Source organism: Ctenopharyngodon idella, chromosome 8 (genome assembly GCF_019924925.1).
Source record: "Ctenopharyngodon idella isolate HZGC_01 chromosome 8, HZGC01, whole genome shotgun sequence".
NCBI classification, from domain to species: Eukaryota; Metazoa; Chordata; class Actinopteri; order Cypriniformes; family Xenocyprididae; genus Ctenopharyngodon; species Ctenopharyngodon idella.
Window position 1 is genome coordinate 4,281,726 of NC_067227.1, and position 18,367 is coordinate 4,300,092.

General features: G+C 41.1%; 1 pseudogene; it reads right to left on the bottom strand.

Annotated features, from left to right (window-relative positions):
* Positions 1–6,852: 6,852 nt before the first annotated feature.
* LOC127517768 (neurotensin receptor type 1-like) lies at positions 6,853–17,333 on the bottom strand (annotated as a pseudogene).
* Between the last annotated feature and the right edge of the window lie 1,034 nt (positions 17,334–18,367).

Here is an 18,367-nt window from a genome sequence, read left to right on the forward strand (position 1 = left end):
TCCTCACCTGATCACCACACGTATGGTTCTCATCGCCATCCATCCTCGTGGATCCTACGCTCCAATCCTGATTATCCGGCTGCTTCCCATCCATCTCTACAAAGAAACAGGGACTGTTACTACTGAGTTAAGTTCTTTCAATCGATCTACATACCATCTACTCACCTGTTTGATTCACCTGATCTCTGCTACCAGTGTTAATAAGCATTGTAAACGATATTACCTGTGTTGTCTCCTTCTGTATGCTGACAGAAGACCAGACCGCCCAAATGGATAAACAGGCAAAGTTCATTGCCGTGGTTCAGGAAAGCCACAACTTTTTCTCTTTCACTGTTGGGTTTTCTGATCTTGTTGTCACCAGCCCGCTCGACGACGAGACCCTAAAGACCCTGTTCTGGATCGGGCGAACTTTCACCCATCAATCTCCCAGACACCACCGGATTGAATTGGAGGCAAGCTGTGCTGAAGTGTCTGGAGAGCAGAACCCAGCCAGACCCAGAGCTGAAGTTACCACCTTCGACTGTGGAGAATGCGCGAGAGCCCCTCACAGACGTTGAGGGACCATCCGCCGGGACGAGTGAGCCAGAGTCGAGGACAAGAAGCCAGCGCTCACCATCAGCCCGGAAGTTGAGCCCCTGAGCGAGTCTGACCAGGGGAGTGAGCCCGCGACATCTGCGGCTGAGGGAATGGGAACTGAGGACTGGCTGCTGGACACCAGTAAGGAGGAATCGATGCTCACCCTGTATCATCACTTTATATGTAGCATGGAGCCGTACAGTACAAATGCTTCCAGTGTGAATACTCGCGCGTGATGATGTAGTTACGCTCACATGCTGCTCACGTTCCGCTCAAGCTTGCAGTGTGAAACGGGCGTAACAGTGAGTACAGTCGACATCTAATCCACTTTGTTGACATGCGAAGTATTACCTTACTCGAGTTGCAGGAGTGTGATAGCATTGTGCTGGAAAGCATTGTGGTGGTGGGGACGCACTAGTTACATCCCTTTTCTGACACTATGTTTTTCTCTTTTTCTCGATGGTGCTGTCACTGAGTTAAACTGTATGCACTTTAGTGACACATGGCAGGACAAGTTACTTTTTACATTGGCACTCAGTTTTGTGAGCACATGCCAGATTGACTTTATCAAAGAGCAGTTTGTCACTCAAATCAGCTTGTGTCAGAGAAACACGCTTTGAACTATCTTTGGGTCATACTTCAAACTGGATTTAGCTTCCTGTGATGCGAACAGAATCTTTTGCCTTAAATCTAGACAGCGGAAGGATGTATAATTAGAGAAAGGCGCAGAGAAAGATGGTGGATGTCTCGACGGTGGGGGCAAGGGTGGGCCTCTGCGTCTTAGCGTGCGGGGACTCGTTCAGATGGGCTGACGCCCCTGAGATGATGCGTGGGCTCGGCAGCGGAGTTAGGCAGAGGGGAATCGCTCCTTAAAGCAAGCTCACACTACACGACTTTTGGCTGGATTTTGCTGTCACAGACAGATTTCCAAAGTCTGCAACAAAACCGAATCGCAGTCAAATCGGTGCTTGTTGAGGCCGCCGATTCTCATTAAGAATGAGCAGTGTTGGGTGTAACACATTACAAGTATTTTGAATTACATAATCAGATTATTTTTTAAGTAACTACACCTCGTTCCAGGGCCTTAACATATGCCAAAAATATAACTTTTTTTGTTATTAAAAACAAACAAGCAAGCCCAGCCCAGGTGAGAAAAAGTAACGCAAAAGTAATGTAACGCATTACTTTTCATAAAAAGTAACTAAGTAATGCAGTTAGTTACTTTTTAAGAGAGTAATGCAATATTGTAATGCATTACTTTTAAAAGTAACTTTATCCAACACTGAGTATGAGCAGGTCAGCGACTTGATTTGAGCCTATCTCGAGCAGTTTGATATTATTGCCACGTGATCTTGTAAATCTTGTGATCTTGCTTGCAATGCAACGACAAGGTGGAACTGCTGTAATCCAGCCAAATACATTGCAGACGGTATAAACGTAAAATTTTATGTGAGAAAACTTTTTTCTTTTTTTTGTTTTTGCTGTTGGCCGGAATGGCCTCTTGACCAAACTAGTTTGTAGTTTGTGCACCTCGTCAGTGTTGTGTTGTGTAGTATGCGCACTGCTATGACAAGACGACGACAGATGACAAGAAACCTTGGTGTGTAGTGTGAGCACCACAGCAATTGACCCTTTGCCAGGACTTTGATTGACAGTCAATCTAACCAGTCATAACGCCGAATCCGCAATTTTGTCCGACAAAGCAGTCAGGGGAGTTAGCAGATTAATGTAGGTGGACTTGAACTTGAAAAATGTGTGTACTGACGTCTTTCCACGGTTGAAACAACATTCCTTCTTTTGTTCATTCATGTTTATTTGATGCTATAAATGAACTAGGAGGAAGAGAAGATCGGTTCATGAGCCACTTGATCTGAGGTGCTATAGCGATCTGTCACGACACATTAAAGAGCCACAAAATGGTATTTATTGTTTAAATTTTTTAAAAATGGCAAAATTTTAAATTTGAGACTTTGTTTCATATCAAAAGTAACCTGCTCTGTCTTGTCAGTTGACGCGTTGTCAGTGTCCTCTTTGCTCCGCAATGTATTTTTCACTGCGTGAGAACATGATGTGTGGCGAGAGAGCACCATGGCTTGTCGGACATAGCAACAGTAACTAAAGGGGGCGGGTCTTTGCGAACGGTCAATTCAGGCAATTCGAGGGTCCGTTTAGACTACACCATTTTCAACTAAAAATGGAAACATTTTTATGCATTTTGGCCATTCATTTACACGACAATGGCGTTTTGGTGGCCTGAAAACGTAAGCTTTTGAAAGTGTTTCAAAGTGCAAGTTTTTGAAAATGATAGCTATCGTCTACATGTAAACAACAAAAATGCAAATTTGTGAAAATGGTGACTGTCTGCTTAATATCTGCTAACACTTGTGATGGTATACACATAACAAATGTGATGGTCTCTCAACGGTGTTCTATAAGTAACTTTGCAAGTACATGTCAACTTATTCTACTAACCCTAACCCGACCCCTAACAATCTACTAATACTGAACTAACATTCTAATGAGAGTTAGTTGAAGTAGGTGCATATGTTACTTATAGCAGGGTTGCCAACTCTCATGCATTCAGGCTCTGTCTCGCGCTCTCACACTGCCCATGTAATTCTCACGCCAAATGTGCTATGCAGGGGTGCTTTTCCCGAAAGCATCGTTGCTCAATTACGGTCGTAAGTCCCACTGAACTTGACGGAACATCGTAATGATGGAACTTATGACCATATTTTGCATATTTTGCTATTTTCTGCAGACTGTTTGGCGTATGACATCAAGTATTGTGCACAAGAGTGATTCGAAAGCTGTGCTTTTGAATCGGATACTTGTTATAAAATTAAAATTTTGATTCCTCTTATCAATTCCTTTGTGTGCATTTCAATATGACTTTAAACCATTCAAGCGCAAGAAGACCCATGCAATGTTTTCTGTGCTGCACACACATCCAAAACACGCACACAGAAAGCTGCCTCTGATACGGAATAGTGCACGATGCTGAACCGAGTTCTCTCTCTTCCACATCTTTTCGCACTTGAATGGACAAATACACACAAAAAAAGTCAAAATATTCCCGTAAACACAGTCAGTTATGTCTTAACTGAATGTAAACCGTTGACAAAGAAAACACATAACAGTATATCCGTGCAGCTCTTAAAGTGACAGCAGCCTAAAATCCCTGCTGCCGTCAAAAACATTAATCAAACAATATGAGACAAAGAGAAAATTGTCTTGCTGTTCTTAACTGAATAACTTATGTAACTATATTTGTAATGTATATTTTATTTATAAAGTGCAGTGTTATTTTACATTTGATTAGTTTCTGTACCTGAATACCTGAAAATCTGCAGCTAGACTGTTAACACATTTTTGTTGCTCCCACATGATATGCTTTTCTGGTACACTATTTGCAAAACTCTCAGTGCTCTAGAATATTTCTAATAGTAAATGCTTACCACTTATCTAATATTATGAGTCACTTGCAAAAAATGTTTTGTTGCTCCATGTCTCAAATACTGTATAAAAGTCACACAATTGTTCATTGAAATACCAAAGAAAAAAATGGAACAAGAAAGAGGAGGAGAAAAGATCATGTCAGAGGCTTGTCATTCTACTTTGCATGCTGTTTGGCCAAAGAACCATAATCAGTCATATGGATCAAATTAAGTAGTCACATCAAAATGGCAGGATAATGCCTGCTTATCCATGACCTGACCAGGTCACAGTACTTGAAAATGACAGCATTTATTACGATTTTCATATTGTATAATGTTTATGCACATTTGTTGGCATTACTTTTTCCAAAATGTATAAAACATTTACAGTGTCATTTTTTTTGTAGTATCAGATTGTCACCCTTCCCCCAAAAATTATAGTAATTAATTATGAAATGTGTGTATAATTTGGGGAAACTGGTGTATAATTCTGTGAACCATGTGTATCCTGTTAAATGTATCCATCATTTTGAAAGGCTTTCTACTTTTATCCAAAATTTCTAGTTGATAAATTGGTGAAAAATATTCTTACCAAATGGCAGATGTTCTAATTTGATAGAATAAAGAAATTTGCTTAACCAATCCCCAGCTCGGCATTATGGCTCAAATTCCCCAGCTGCTCCTTGGCCCTCCACCCCTTTGGCTCAACTGAGCGCTTCCTTCCCTCAGGCTACTCCTGTGTCCACACTCCCACCAGCACCACCTCAGTATGTCTAGCCTCCAGCTCTGCCTTGGCCCTCCAGTTCAGCAGTATAGCAGTTATCACCCTGTCTTTCCCTCCCTGTGGCTCCACCTGGTTCCCCAGAATCCACCTCGGGCCTCCGTCTCCATGGCTCTGCCCTGGACTGCACCGCCTAAGGCTCCACCGTAGATCTCCATCTCTTCGGCTCTGTCTGGTCAATCCTTTTCACCTTGGACTCCTCCACCGCCGGTGCCTTCCTGGTTTCTTCCATGGGCTCTTACTACCAGCTCCACCATTCTCCTCACCTTCCTCCTCTACCATCCTGCTGTTGATGTTTCAGTTAGACTCTAATTCTATTTCTATTGTGTCTGTATTACTTGTTCCTGTGTTTAGTTCCTGTGTTTAGTTCCTGTTTGTCTTGGTTGCCCTTGTTTCCTAGTGTGCTCTGATGTGTTCCCATGAACAGCTCAATTTATGACTCCTTTTGACATAATTTATTACCGGTCTGGATAAGTAGAAACAACCATGAAGCACACATATCCAAGCGAAAAAAGAGAAAATAAAAGAAGAAATCCAATACTGAAAGTTTCCCAAAGCTTACAATTTTTTTTGCTGAAAAATCAAAATGAAACATGTCACTATCTTATAGGTTTGCCGGAAGAAATAGGGTTGAGAATTGAATTCCAATTCTGGAATCAGATACTTAAGGTCAGGAATCAGATACTTGTTATAAAATTAGAATTTCTATTACAGTACGCTTATCAATTCCTGTGTGTGGAATTAATGTGATTTTCAACTATTCAAGCGCAAGAAGTTGTACTTGCCTCTCATATAGTGTGCAAACTGCAAATACTGAATTCAATTCTCTTGCGCTTGAACAGCCAACAACAAAACAAAATTGTCAAAATATCCCCAGAAAGTCACTGATCTTGACTGAATATTTTTAATAAGGATTCATCTATATTTTATTTATAAAAAGAAAACAATGCAGTGTTATTTTACATTTGATTATATTTGATTTGATCTTTGTTCAGTTGTATTAATTTGTGCAATTGCTCATTTGTTTATTTGTTCGTATTTTATTACAGACTGTTGACTTTAATAATGTTTGAAATATATAGCCTATTAGTAAGTTGTTTTTGCTGATATTTTTGTTAAAACCTATAGGCAAAGTTCCTTGTGTTCTTCAGGCTGCTGATTTTTGTTTGTGGTATTTAGCTGTAACAAAATGTTTTGCAAAAAGACACAGTATAAATATGTTTGCTATCTAAATGTTTGACTTTTAATGTTTGAATTTTTTATACTTATTGAAATCGAAACTGGGAATCGATAGGAATTGGAATCGCTTAAATTCCAACAAAAGCCTACCCAATCATAACAGCTATGTTGATTATAACATGTGTAACGTGTCTGCTTCTGTTGTAAGCTCTTTGAAAGAGGAATCATATTTTCACTTGGATTTCGCTTGTGGATCTGGTCGCTTAAAAGAAAAAGCAAATTGCATTTCACAAATATGCAAACCTGCGTGAACTAGGAGACACAGTGAAATGATTTGGAAAAGAAGATCCTCTATAATTTTAATATGGAAGACAATGGACAATATCAAGACTTCTGATGAATCCAAGAAAGTTTATCTTATACCTGAAATAAGCAAGAGGCAAGTTTTTTGTCTGCTGTTATGCAGTTCAAAGTAAAATAAATCAATTTTTAATGTCTCACTTAATTCTGTTCAATATCACTGTTGTGCAATTCAAAGTAAAATGCAATGCTGGGGCATGGGGGGCCTCACACATCCTGATTTTGCTTAGGGCTCCCGAAATGGTAAACCCGCCCCTGTCAAAACCGCAGCCATAGTTTATATCAGGAAATACTGACAGAGTACACTGTTATATTGACAACATCTTTTAGAGCATAGCCTAGTGCACTTACAGTAGACAGTAGTGTATACTGTAATGTTCAATATTCCGAAAGAAGAATGTCTTTTAAAGTCAAAACCTTTTCACTGAATTCTGCCTCCCTTTGTTCCGAAATTATGCGAAATTGTCCCTCAGCACTGATGGAACAAAACAGCAACACATACATTTGTAGTCAACAAGTCTAAATGACCACCATAGGACAAAGGGTCTGATGGCTGGTACGGGGTGTGACCAGAGAGGAACGAAGCTGCTGTTGTAGTTGTAAGCTCCTTTTGCTCTGTTTAGTCCTCTGGCTTTTAGAGTGCATCTGGCAAAAATAAGTGACACTGGAAAAAAATATTTGGCGGTAATTTGGATGAGACCAGGTTGTAAAGGATGGGATTGAACACAGAACATAGAAAAGTACATTTGTCACCATGTAAAAGTAATGGTAGAAATCATAAAGTGCACTGTGGGGGAAGAAACAAAATCAAGGTTACAAAATCTGCAAATTCTTTTAAAAGCAAATATTTATTTGCAAATATATAGTTTATATTAAAAATGCAAAACTTACTTTGTCCACTCCATTACATAGCAGTACATCAATCGGCGACAGTGATAAGGAAACCAACATAAAACAAAGGCAAAACAACCCCACCTGATAATGGAGAAAAAACACATGTCAATGAACTATTAAAAACCAAGAAATTAAAGCTTTTACCCCTGATTAAAATGTGTACTCACATGAGATGAAAATGACAATTGGGCACTGGTAAAACGTACTATAATATAATGAAATATACAACAGTTCTGGTCCTCGAATCTGATTGAGGCACTCCAAGTGTGTTGATGTCCACCTTATTTTGCAACATGGAAGTAAGTTTTTTTTTCTTTCTGTCTTTTTTGAATATGTGAGATTTCCAGTTTATTAGCCACTAGGTAAATGACTAGAAGAATAACAAAGAGCACTAAATGGTAAAACTATTTGCGGTACAAACCAGTGTGTTTATAATTACGACAGTACATTCAAATAATATAAGAAATACCAGTATACAATATCAAGCAGCTGTTTGTGCAGCTAAAATAGCTGGAAGCAGATGACACCAGAAGTCTCCCATAATGAAGTTACAAATGGCCGCGCCCACTCTAGTGGATAGAGTGCAACAGTGTCTGCCCATTTTTTCAGCAGCCTTGGTTCCAAAAGTATTTTTCCCATTTATTTTTCCGTTTGGGATTTTTAAAAAGTCTTCATTTAAGGGTTATAAGCCATGAAGCAAACCGATGAGCTAGGAGGTGAATCGCAACATTACAAACTCTGATGTGAAGAAAAAAGTATTTGAAAATCAGACAAAAAGACAAAGGTACAAGACTGTGTACTTAACGGCTTTAATAAGGTAATTAACTACAATCCCATGCACTGCGAATTAAAAAGGACAGATTAATATATAAAACTATTGATTTAAAGATTGTGTATATACAGTAGAAAGAAACTATTCTCTGATTGGTGTAAATTTCTCTGCAGAATCATGGGTAATGTAGTTTTCACTAGGACTGCTACTGCTAAACTTGATTTAAAAATAATAGTTGAAATACTGCAGGTTGATGGCTTCAACAAAAGCATATACCATCGATTAACAACCTCGTAGCTCACAGTAGGTCTTTTTTTATTGTTCAACTCCCCTGGAGAAAATGAATGGGATTTTTACATCAGGAGCTCGACGGTTACACTCTAGGACAGCAACAGTACTGAGACTTTTCACTGTTTGTGTTCGTATTACTCAACTTGTCTGCTTTCCATTTTTTAGTGAATCTTTTAGCTGGCTATACATTGTTATGCCAGTAGGTGGCAACAAGTGATTGTACTTATGAGTCAACCATTTGAATCACTCAACTGATTTGTTCAAAAACACTGATTCATTCAAGAACAAGATAAGTGACTATGAATGAGTCATTGAATCATTTACTTAACTAGTTTGTTGAAAACCACTGATTCATTCAGTAAGAAACAGAAAGCAACACCACTACTATTGCAATGCTTCTGCTGTTACTTTGGAACTAAACTAAACTTGCAAAATTTTGTCTAAAATGTAAATTTATCAGTATTAAACAGTTGTTTGTTTAAAAAACAATGAAACAGTTGCACTGCCTCCTTCTTACTCCAGTGCTTCTCAGAAACAGCCCAAGTCATCGTTCCTTGTTATAGTAATATATGGCTATAACATACTCTTTCTTGTGTGATATTGCTTTAATATATGCGATTTATATGTTACTTGAAATTTTTTTTTATTTTGTCAGAATATATACTTCTACTACTTTTCAGCGGCCATGAATGCTTGTTAATTCACCAAAATGTAGTTACACTGTATGGCATCTAATAGCAGCAATTTCTATTTTATAGTGTCATCCTATAAAATACTGAACATTTTGGTAAAATCATGCATTTCTTTTACTCACATAGGACTTTGACACTATGACGTAGGGAACGCTCACGATTTGTCTCTGTTGTGACATCTGAAGCTGCTAAACAGTATAAGTCATGATGGGTCATTCTCTGGAGCTGATGTCCAATCAGGGCATTCATCACTGCGATCACCAGCATTGGCATGGCAAAAGAGAGAAGGGCATTTACCTGTAAGGAAAAACACTTCAAGGAACTATTCAAAAAGTGGGGCCCGGAAACGTTAAGGTAAAGACATAATGATTATTTCCCAAAATCCAAAGGGGAGAAATCCCTTCCCTGCCAATAACAGTTTCTACACACCTAACCCTGAAAAACACCTGAAAAAAAGCGCCTCTATGGTTTGGTCAATTAGTGCAGTCACATGCATTCACGTCTTTGGCATGCCAGCAGCCTTCTATGTATCACTAACTCTCTCAGACATATGGTCATGTTAACTACTTTATACTCAGTGCTTTACTGCATCATCTCTCATTGTAGACTTGGTCAGATTTTAAAGCAAACCTGACATATAGACAAATGGCAAAGAGCTACATTGAAATGTATTATATTTTCTGTAAATACAGTTTTTTTTATTCGCTTTGGTACTATTTTCACAAGCAAGGCGTACATTTTCAAAACACTTAGTACAAAAATCCAAACCAATCGCACAGCTAGTCATTCTTTCAAAGCCTAATCTCATGCTTTCATTCTAGTTGTACATATTTTCATTCTACATAATCACTGTTTCAAAACACAAGACCATTGTGATATGTAATGAGAATATTTAGTTTAATCACCAAAACACAACAGTATGATCTTCTTTAGTACTTTTAACATTCAGTTAATTCAGTAGCAAACAATGCAAGATACATGTTTCAAATCACCCTTGTTGCTGAAATAATTCCAGTTACACAGGCTACAGTGCCACATTAGAAAATACACTTACATTACATAAATTACATAATTGGCATAAAATGTCAGTTTGTTATCAAAAGGTGTGATGAAGTTATAAAATGGCCATGAGGTTTTGTGCTAACAGAGTTTGCTGCCAATACAGTGAATGTTCTCACTGTACCATATGACTGAATCTATACTGTAGTTGACCTTTATAAGGATGAGTTAGCAAAGTCCCTTTCAAGGAAAGTCTGTTCACTTGCGGCCATATTTGCAACACCTCTGGGCAGCTATTTCGGGCATCCAAGACCAAGTCCTATATATTTGAATGGGGGAATCCGGAAATCTCAAAAACTGCTTGACGAACTCACAATTAAATAACATATTTCAAATCAACATCAAAATCTGACATGAACTGTCCCATAAATGTTGTTTTTTTGATGCACAAATAGCATTAAAAAGCTTATTTTTCAGGCTAGACGAGCCAACGTGCATGTGCAGTCCTAAGCGCGAGTCTCAGATTTCTATGGGAACCGGAGCTTCTAACGGCAGCTGCAGTGACACAATGACTTTATCAATCAGCGATTGGCTCTTTTACTTAGAAGGCGGGACGTATTTCGCCATATTGCGCATTGCAGTTTCTCCCATTCATAACTTATAAGAGTGAACCATCTTTCTATATCTATAGTCTATCTGGTTATAGTAATGTGGCAGTCTCTACCATGGTAATCTGTTTACAGTATCACATGGCATACAGTACATACTGTAATGTAAAATGCTGTATTTGATGCCATCTGTCCCTCTTCTTCTGATGTATCTTTGATCAATCTAATGTTATACAATCATTGACGGTTTCCCTGTTTTTCCTCGTACTCTATCCTGCTCTACACTGTAAAACATTATTTTCATGATTATCACATTTTTTTCTTTTGTCAAATCAACTTCAATAATTAATATGGTTCAGATAACATAATATTTTGAGTTTCTGTTGATTAAACCAATCACCTTCATTGTATTAACTCAAATTTTTAATGTCAATGAACACAACATTTTAAGGCAACCAGGTCATTTACTATTTTAAGTTAAACCAACAATTCTTTTTTTTACAGTGTTCACAAATTGCAAATCTCTCTGTCACACACACGCACACACACACACACACACACACTTTAAGTGGTTAGTTATAATCTAAGATAAATCGCTTATAATGTAAAAAGGGCAACCTCTTCGGTGTGGCGCAGTGGGTATTTAGTTCCTGAAAGTGTCGTTCCGATGCAGCGTCTCGTTCCCTTCTCAGGGAACAAGGGTTACAGACATAACTCGAGACGTTCCAAGGGAGACCCCTGATAGCAGGGCTTTAGAGGAAGCCACTCCTCTAGTCGAGTGGGCTTTAATCAGGAAAGGCGAAGGCAAATTGCGCGCCTCATACGCTGAAGAAATAGCCTCAACAATCTACCTGCTAATAGTCTGCTTAGAGGCAGGGGGACCCTCCTTAAGTGACCCAAAGCACACCAGTAGCTGGTCCGACTTCTTCCAGGCGGAGGACCTATGCACATAGGCCCCCAAGACTCTAACAGGGCATAATAGATGTAGCCTCTCTTGCTCAGCCGACACATGAGGTGGAGGATGAAAAGCCTGCAGAATAACAGGCACGTAAACCAGGTCTAGGGTGGAGAATGGCCTTGACCCTACCCGGGGCGAGCTCCAGGCAAGAGGGGGCCACGGAGAGAGCAATAGCAGACGTAATAGCGAGTAGGAAGGCGCCTTAAAAAGATAGAAATTTTTCTGCCACCTCATCAATGGGTTCGAAGGGTGCCAGGGATAACCCTTCAAGAACCACTGCCAGGTCCCACGCAGGAACTCTGATCTGGACCACAGGCCTCATCCTCCGAGCACCACTAAGGAAACGAGTAATAAACTGGTGCCTCCCCAAGGGGCCCTTATTTAAAGGTGTGTGGAAGGCTGCTATAGCCACCACAGACCTTTAATGTGGACAGGGAAAGACCATCAGAGAAACGGCATTGGAGGAACTTCAGCACTGAAGCCACTGGGCAGTTAACTGGATCCAACTGGCGTTCCCTGCACCATAAAGTGAACACATTCCACTTTAGGATGTAAAGTTTCCTCGTGGAGGGAGCTCTAGAGTTTAGGATGGTCTCAGCAACCTCGGTTGAGAGACCAGTGTTTAGAAGCTGGTCCCCCTCAGGGGCCAGACCCATAGCTTCCAAAGCTCTGGCCGGGGGTGATGAATTAGGCCCCTGGCTTGTGACAGCAGGTCTCGTCTGATAGGTACTTGCCACGGAGTGCCTGCAAGGAGAGCTATGATGTCTGAAAACCACACTTGGGCCGGCCAGTACGGGGCTACTAGAAGTAAACTGACCCCGTGCTGGCGGACCCTCTCTAGAACTCCCGGGAGCAGAGCGATCAGGGGAAAGGCGTACAGACGTCTCCTCAGCCACGTCTGGACCATAGCATCCAGTCCCAAAGGAGCTGGATGCATGAGGGAGAACCAAAGCAGGCAGTGGGTGTTCTCGTGAGAGGCGAACAGCTCCACCTCCGCCCGGCCAAACCTCTCCCAAATCTGTTCCACCGTCTTGGGGTGGAGCCTCCATTCCCCGTGCCTCAGCCCCTGCCTCGACAGGACGTCTGCTCCCAAATTCTGGTCCCCGGGGATATACATAGCTCTGAGAGAGAGTAGTTTCCCCTGGGACCACAAGAGGATCTGATGCGCCAGTCTGCACAGAGGGCGCGATCTCAAACCCCCCTGACGATTTATATACGAGACCACCGACGTATTGTCTGTCCGAATCAGGACATGATGGCCTCTGAGAACTGGAAGGAAGTGTCTTAGGGCTAAGAACACAGCCATCATCTCCACGCAGTTTATGTGCCACGAAAGATGATGCCCTCTCCACAGACCTCTGGTAAAGCGGCCTTCCATGACAGCTCCCCAGCCTGTGAGGGACGCGTCTGTTGTCACGATAAGACACTGACAGAGCGCTCCCAACACAGGACCCTGGGACAGGAACCACGGTTTATTCCACATAGTCAAAGAACGAAGGCATTTGCGCATTTCCCCTCAGGGAAAAAACCCTGTGCCTGAGCCACCACTGCAGGGGTCTCATGTACAGCAGAACAAAAGGTAATATGTTGGATGCTGCTGCCAGAAGCCCCAGCACTCTTTGAAAGTATTTGACAGTGATGGCCTAGCCTGATGCTGCTGACTGTAGTCAGGATACTTTCTATACAAGCAGGAGACAGCTGTGCCCGCATCGTAACTGAATCCCACACCACCCCCAGAAACGTATCTCGATGTTGAACTGCCATCTCTTCCGACTGAGCTAAAATGAGCCAGTCGTCGATGTAATTGAGTATACGGATGCCCTGGAGTCTCAGAGGAGCCAGAGCCGCATCCATACACTTCGTGAAGGTGCGAGAGGACAAAGCTAGACTGAACGGAAGAACCCGATATTGGTACGCCTTTCCCCCGAAGGCGAATCTCAGGAACTTCCTGTGTTGGGGAAGGTTGGATACATGGAAATACATGACTTTCAGATCTATGGTAACAAACCAGTCCTCGGACCTGATTTGACTCACAATGATCGGGATGGTTAGCATTTTGAATCTGAATCTCCTCAGAGAACGATTCAACACCCTGAGATCTGTATTGGGGCGTAACCCTCCATCCTTCTTGGGGACTATGAAATACCGGCTGTAGAACGTGGACTCGAACTGAAGTCTGTAACCTATCTCGACCGTACGCAGGACCCATGAGGATATATTTTGAAGAGCTTTCCAAGCTTCCACATGCTCCACTAGGGAAATCAGTCTCTCGGGACTGACCTCGGGAATTATGGGTGAAATAATTTCGGTGCCCTGAAGCGGCTGGCCGGCAGGGGAAACACACAGAACATTTTCTGCAGGCCTAGTGAGAGGGAGCAAACTTGACAGGGCCGCAACAAGAATGGATTTTCGTTCGCTGGAAACCGATGCGTCCCGATGGCGGGGGAGAAACTGCTTGAACGCAGCTGACTGGCGCTTCGCCTCCTAAAATCTCTCGACTACGGTGTCCACTACATCGCCGAAGAGGCCAGAAGATGATAGCGGGGCATCAATGAGGAAGGCCCTGTCCTTATCACCGATACCAGAGAGGTTCAGCCATAAATGTCTTTCCGTTGCTACCAATGCTGCCATGGAGCAGCCGATGGCATGGGCCATCTCCTTGGTAGCATGGGGAGACAGGTCTGCAGCTCGACGGAGCTCTTTAATATCGTCGAGCGTGACCTCCCCTGCGTCATCTAGTTCTTTTAAAATGTCGGCTTGGTATGCCTGCCCCAGCTTGACCAGCCGCCATATATGCTTTGTCGGAGCCTTTATGGATGACGCAGCGTCGGGTGAGATATATGATGCCAGAGACTCTTCAACCCGCAGCATCATCCTATAGCCATTCTCTTTAGAGCCCATAATGGTGGAATAATTATGTACATTAGGGCTTGACAGTCTGGCAGAGAATGGCCTTTTCCATGATCTCGACACCTCAGTATGGAGATCGGGAAAGAAAGGCAGGCTCCGACGTGAAGGCTGTGACTGAGCCTGCAGGAAGCGTTCATCAAGCTTGCTTTTCTTTAACGCTTCCTACTTCTCAGATGGCCATTCAATATTTAATTTGGCCACAGCTCTGGTCACAACCTCCAGCAGCTCCTCAAAAGCAGGGGATTGAAGTGGCGAATCCTCAATCTCACCTGCCTTGATATTCAAAACGTCCAGTTCCTCAGAACCAGACATTTCGAGCATCGGATCCTCACCCAGGTCGGAAGGAGCCACAAAGCGTGCTTCCGAGCCTTGAGTGAGAACAGCGGAGCTGGTTTCTGAATGCTGAGAAAGGGCCGAAGCCGTCTCAACATCCTCCACCAGCTCCATTTGCGAACCCCATGAATAAAGATGGCGTGCTGCATCGGCAGACACAGGTCCTGATCCACGGGGAGCGCGAGCCTGGCCTGACTCATCAAACAATGCCAGGCAGGAGCGGAGCGTTCTGAGCGGCAGCAGCTCACAGTTTGCACAGACAGCACCCTCGATTGCCGCCTGTGCATGCTCCGCTCCCAGGCAGATAACACACAGTGAATGTGTATCTCCCTCGGGAATAACAGGGAGATGCACACTGTCTGAACTGCTTTGGGGTTGCCATAATAGTGATATATATAGATATAATGATATATTGTGACAAACAACACCAAATAAGATAGACAAGATCAATACAGAACGCTTGCTGAAGACAGAAACCTGACACTGTTGTGTGCTGGCTTGCCTTTATAGCTTCCGGGACGCTGGCACACGTGACGTCATCACGCAACATCAATCAAGATTGGACTAGTTCAATATGTACTTCAGACGCTGTCACGCTGGAAGCGTTCCCCAAAGTGTCGTTCTGACGCAGCGGGAGTTCCCTCGAAAGGGAATGTAACTTTATTCTTCAGAGAAACCTTGAATCATTATTCCCAAATTTGGTTGTGTTGGCTGGGGATATCTTTATATTCTATGGACTCTATTATATTCTAGCCACCAGTGTGACTTTTTTTGAGGCGACTGTTATTTAGGCCTATTTACAACATTATTTTAGAATGTAGCCTATTAATTAATTGGTGATGTCATGCAGCCACACAGGCAGATATGTATTGCTTTATTGCGTTTTTTCTTTTTATTCAAAATATTGGATATATAACTTGTTAACTAGCCTATATCATGAGTTGTATGATTTATTCCGATTGTCAAATATGTGGAAGTGAATGTGTTGTGTCGTTTAAATACCTTTAATGATCATGTTAGTTGATATAATGCGCCGTGAGTTTGCTCCGCAATTCAGAGGATCTGTCGGATTTACATCACGTAAATTCATCAATTTTCCCCTAAATACATAAAAGTAGGCTAAGTGGCCAGTGAACTGGGCGTAGCATAAGGTAGCCTTAACTTTATTGTTCCATAACGTGTATCTGACTGATATGAATAAAACACTTCGTTTTTTGTTTTTTTTTAATTTATTTATTTTTTTATTACAGTACTTCATTTTAATGTCTATTTAAATGTCTGAAACCTCAAATAAACAGTATGTGTTTGAAAACACTGAGTAGTTGTGATATAGCTATGAAAAGCACTGAATGCGTCCGTCTCTGGTTTATCACCAGCCAAAGCGGGAAAGCAGGTTTGAATTATCAGTGATGCACTAAACGTTCTAATCACACCGGTGTGATTGTACGCGTCAAAGGGTTAAAATCAATCGCGTTTCGGGGGTGGAGGGGGGACGTTACTTGAAATAAATGTTGAATATAAATGTTGAAATAATATAAATGTTAATTAATAAATTATTTCAGTTTGTAATTAAACGTCAAAAGAAGAAAAAAGAAAATCCAAGAAGGGTGCCCAAAATTATGTCTTGCATACCCCCCTTAAAACTCTTCATTGCGCCCCTGACTGAATGACCATATTCATTTCATGGCATTTATATGGCACTACAAGGTACCAAGATAACATGACACGACCATGGCGCATGTTCAAAACAACAAAGATAATAATCTGATATTGCCAATACAGTAGGCCTACAGTAAGTTCCTTTAAAATCGTAGACACCCACGAAAGTCAATGTACATCGTAGACTGCTAATAATCTGAAGCTACGTTATTGTTAGTGCTATCTAAAGTACACAAATGCAAAGAACTAACATGGATCATTTAGGGTGAAATAGTTACATGCCCACCTGTAGAACAGTTTTGGCGGTGTTGGTGGAGGCCACGGTGGTGCAGATGCTCTCTTCACCTACGTAAATTTGCCCCATTGTCAAAAGCATCGGTGAGGCGAGAATGAGCGACGCGCACCAGAGCGCGCAGATGAGTCCGACTCTTTGCTTTGAACGGGTGGCAGAGCGCCATGTAGCGCTCCACGCTCACACTCACGATGTTGAACGCCGTCGCGTACGAGCAGCCGTCCCGCAGAAAGTAATAGCCCCTACAGACCACTTCACCGAAAGCCCACGGATGGTGAATCCAGATGAAGTTGTACAGCTCCACCGGCATACAAAGCACCAGAATGAGCATGTCAGACACCACGAGACTGGCGAGATGATAATGGACGGTGCCTTGGAGATGTTTGATGGATCTCCTCTGGAAGGATATGTAGAGGGTCATGGAGTTGCCGATTAAACCGACAACAAACAGCACCGCGTAAATCAACGTCACGAGCACTTTGGAATAAATATCCGTGTTCACATCCAAATCATCCACCGGCGGGGAATCTGTGCTGTTGAGCGGTATCTCCTGGGTCCGGTTGTCCAGGACACGATGATGAGTCAAAATGTTTTGTCGTCAGATTCATTTCATTTCACTCGCGTGCTGACGCGTGAATGGAAAAAAAAAAAAAAGTTTAGAGCCTAATACTTTACATATAAAGACACAACACACATTTAAAAATGTAATAAAGCATCATACAGCCTAACTAAATATTAAACCAAGTGGATGTTTACTTTAATTCATAATGAATTAATTTTACAAAAAACATCTGTATTGTCTAAAATAAATGTGACTTGACATGACTAACCAAAAAACAAAAACAAAAACAAAAAAAAACAAGGACAACAAGAAAAACAGGTTTAAATGATAAAAACAATAGATGAACTAATAATAAACTAATAGTTAAACTAATAATAAAAATAATAATAATAATTGTATAATTTAATAGAATAGTAGCCTACTGAAATAATAATAATTATTATTATTATTTAAATATTCTATTAAATTATAACAATTAAACAAATCAGTAAAGAAATATATTACTGTAGTAATAATACAAAATAAAAAAAATAATATTTAATTATAATAATAATTTAATTTTACAGAACAATGGTAAAATTACAATAATATTTATGGATGTTGCTTTCAACATTAAAATAAAGCTCTATAGAGCTTTTATAAGAAGACCTTAAAGCTTCTCTTTTGTTGATGAGAGATATATAAATCAATCTCATTATTATGTTAAAAAAATATATTCTTTACCTGTGCCAATAAACAACAGTGCACAACTTTCCCTTTATAGTGTGACAATGTGCATTGCTATAAGTCATCGTGTTCAATTAACTATATCTTTCTGAGTAATAATGATGGAAAGATTTTATAGTATGTGGCTTACATAAGCAAAATTATTGCTCGAAAAAGTGTGACAACTAGCTCCTGCAAAAGTGTTGACAATATACGCATAACACACGTTCAGCGATTTCATTAGTTACACACTGATCTATGCATGTGGGACAAATAGTTATTGTGTGTTTATGCACTGAGCATGTAGTATGACAGGCTGCAGATTTAAACATACACATCACACATAATAGTATTTTCAA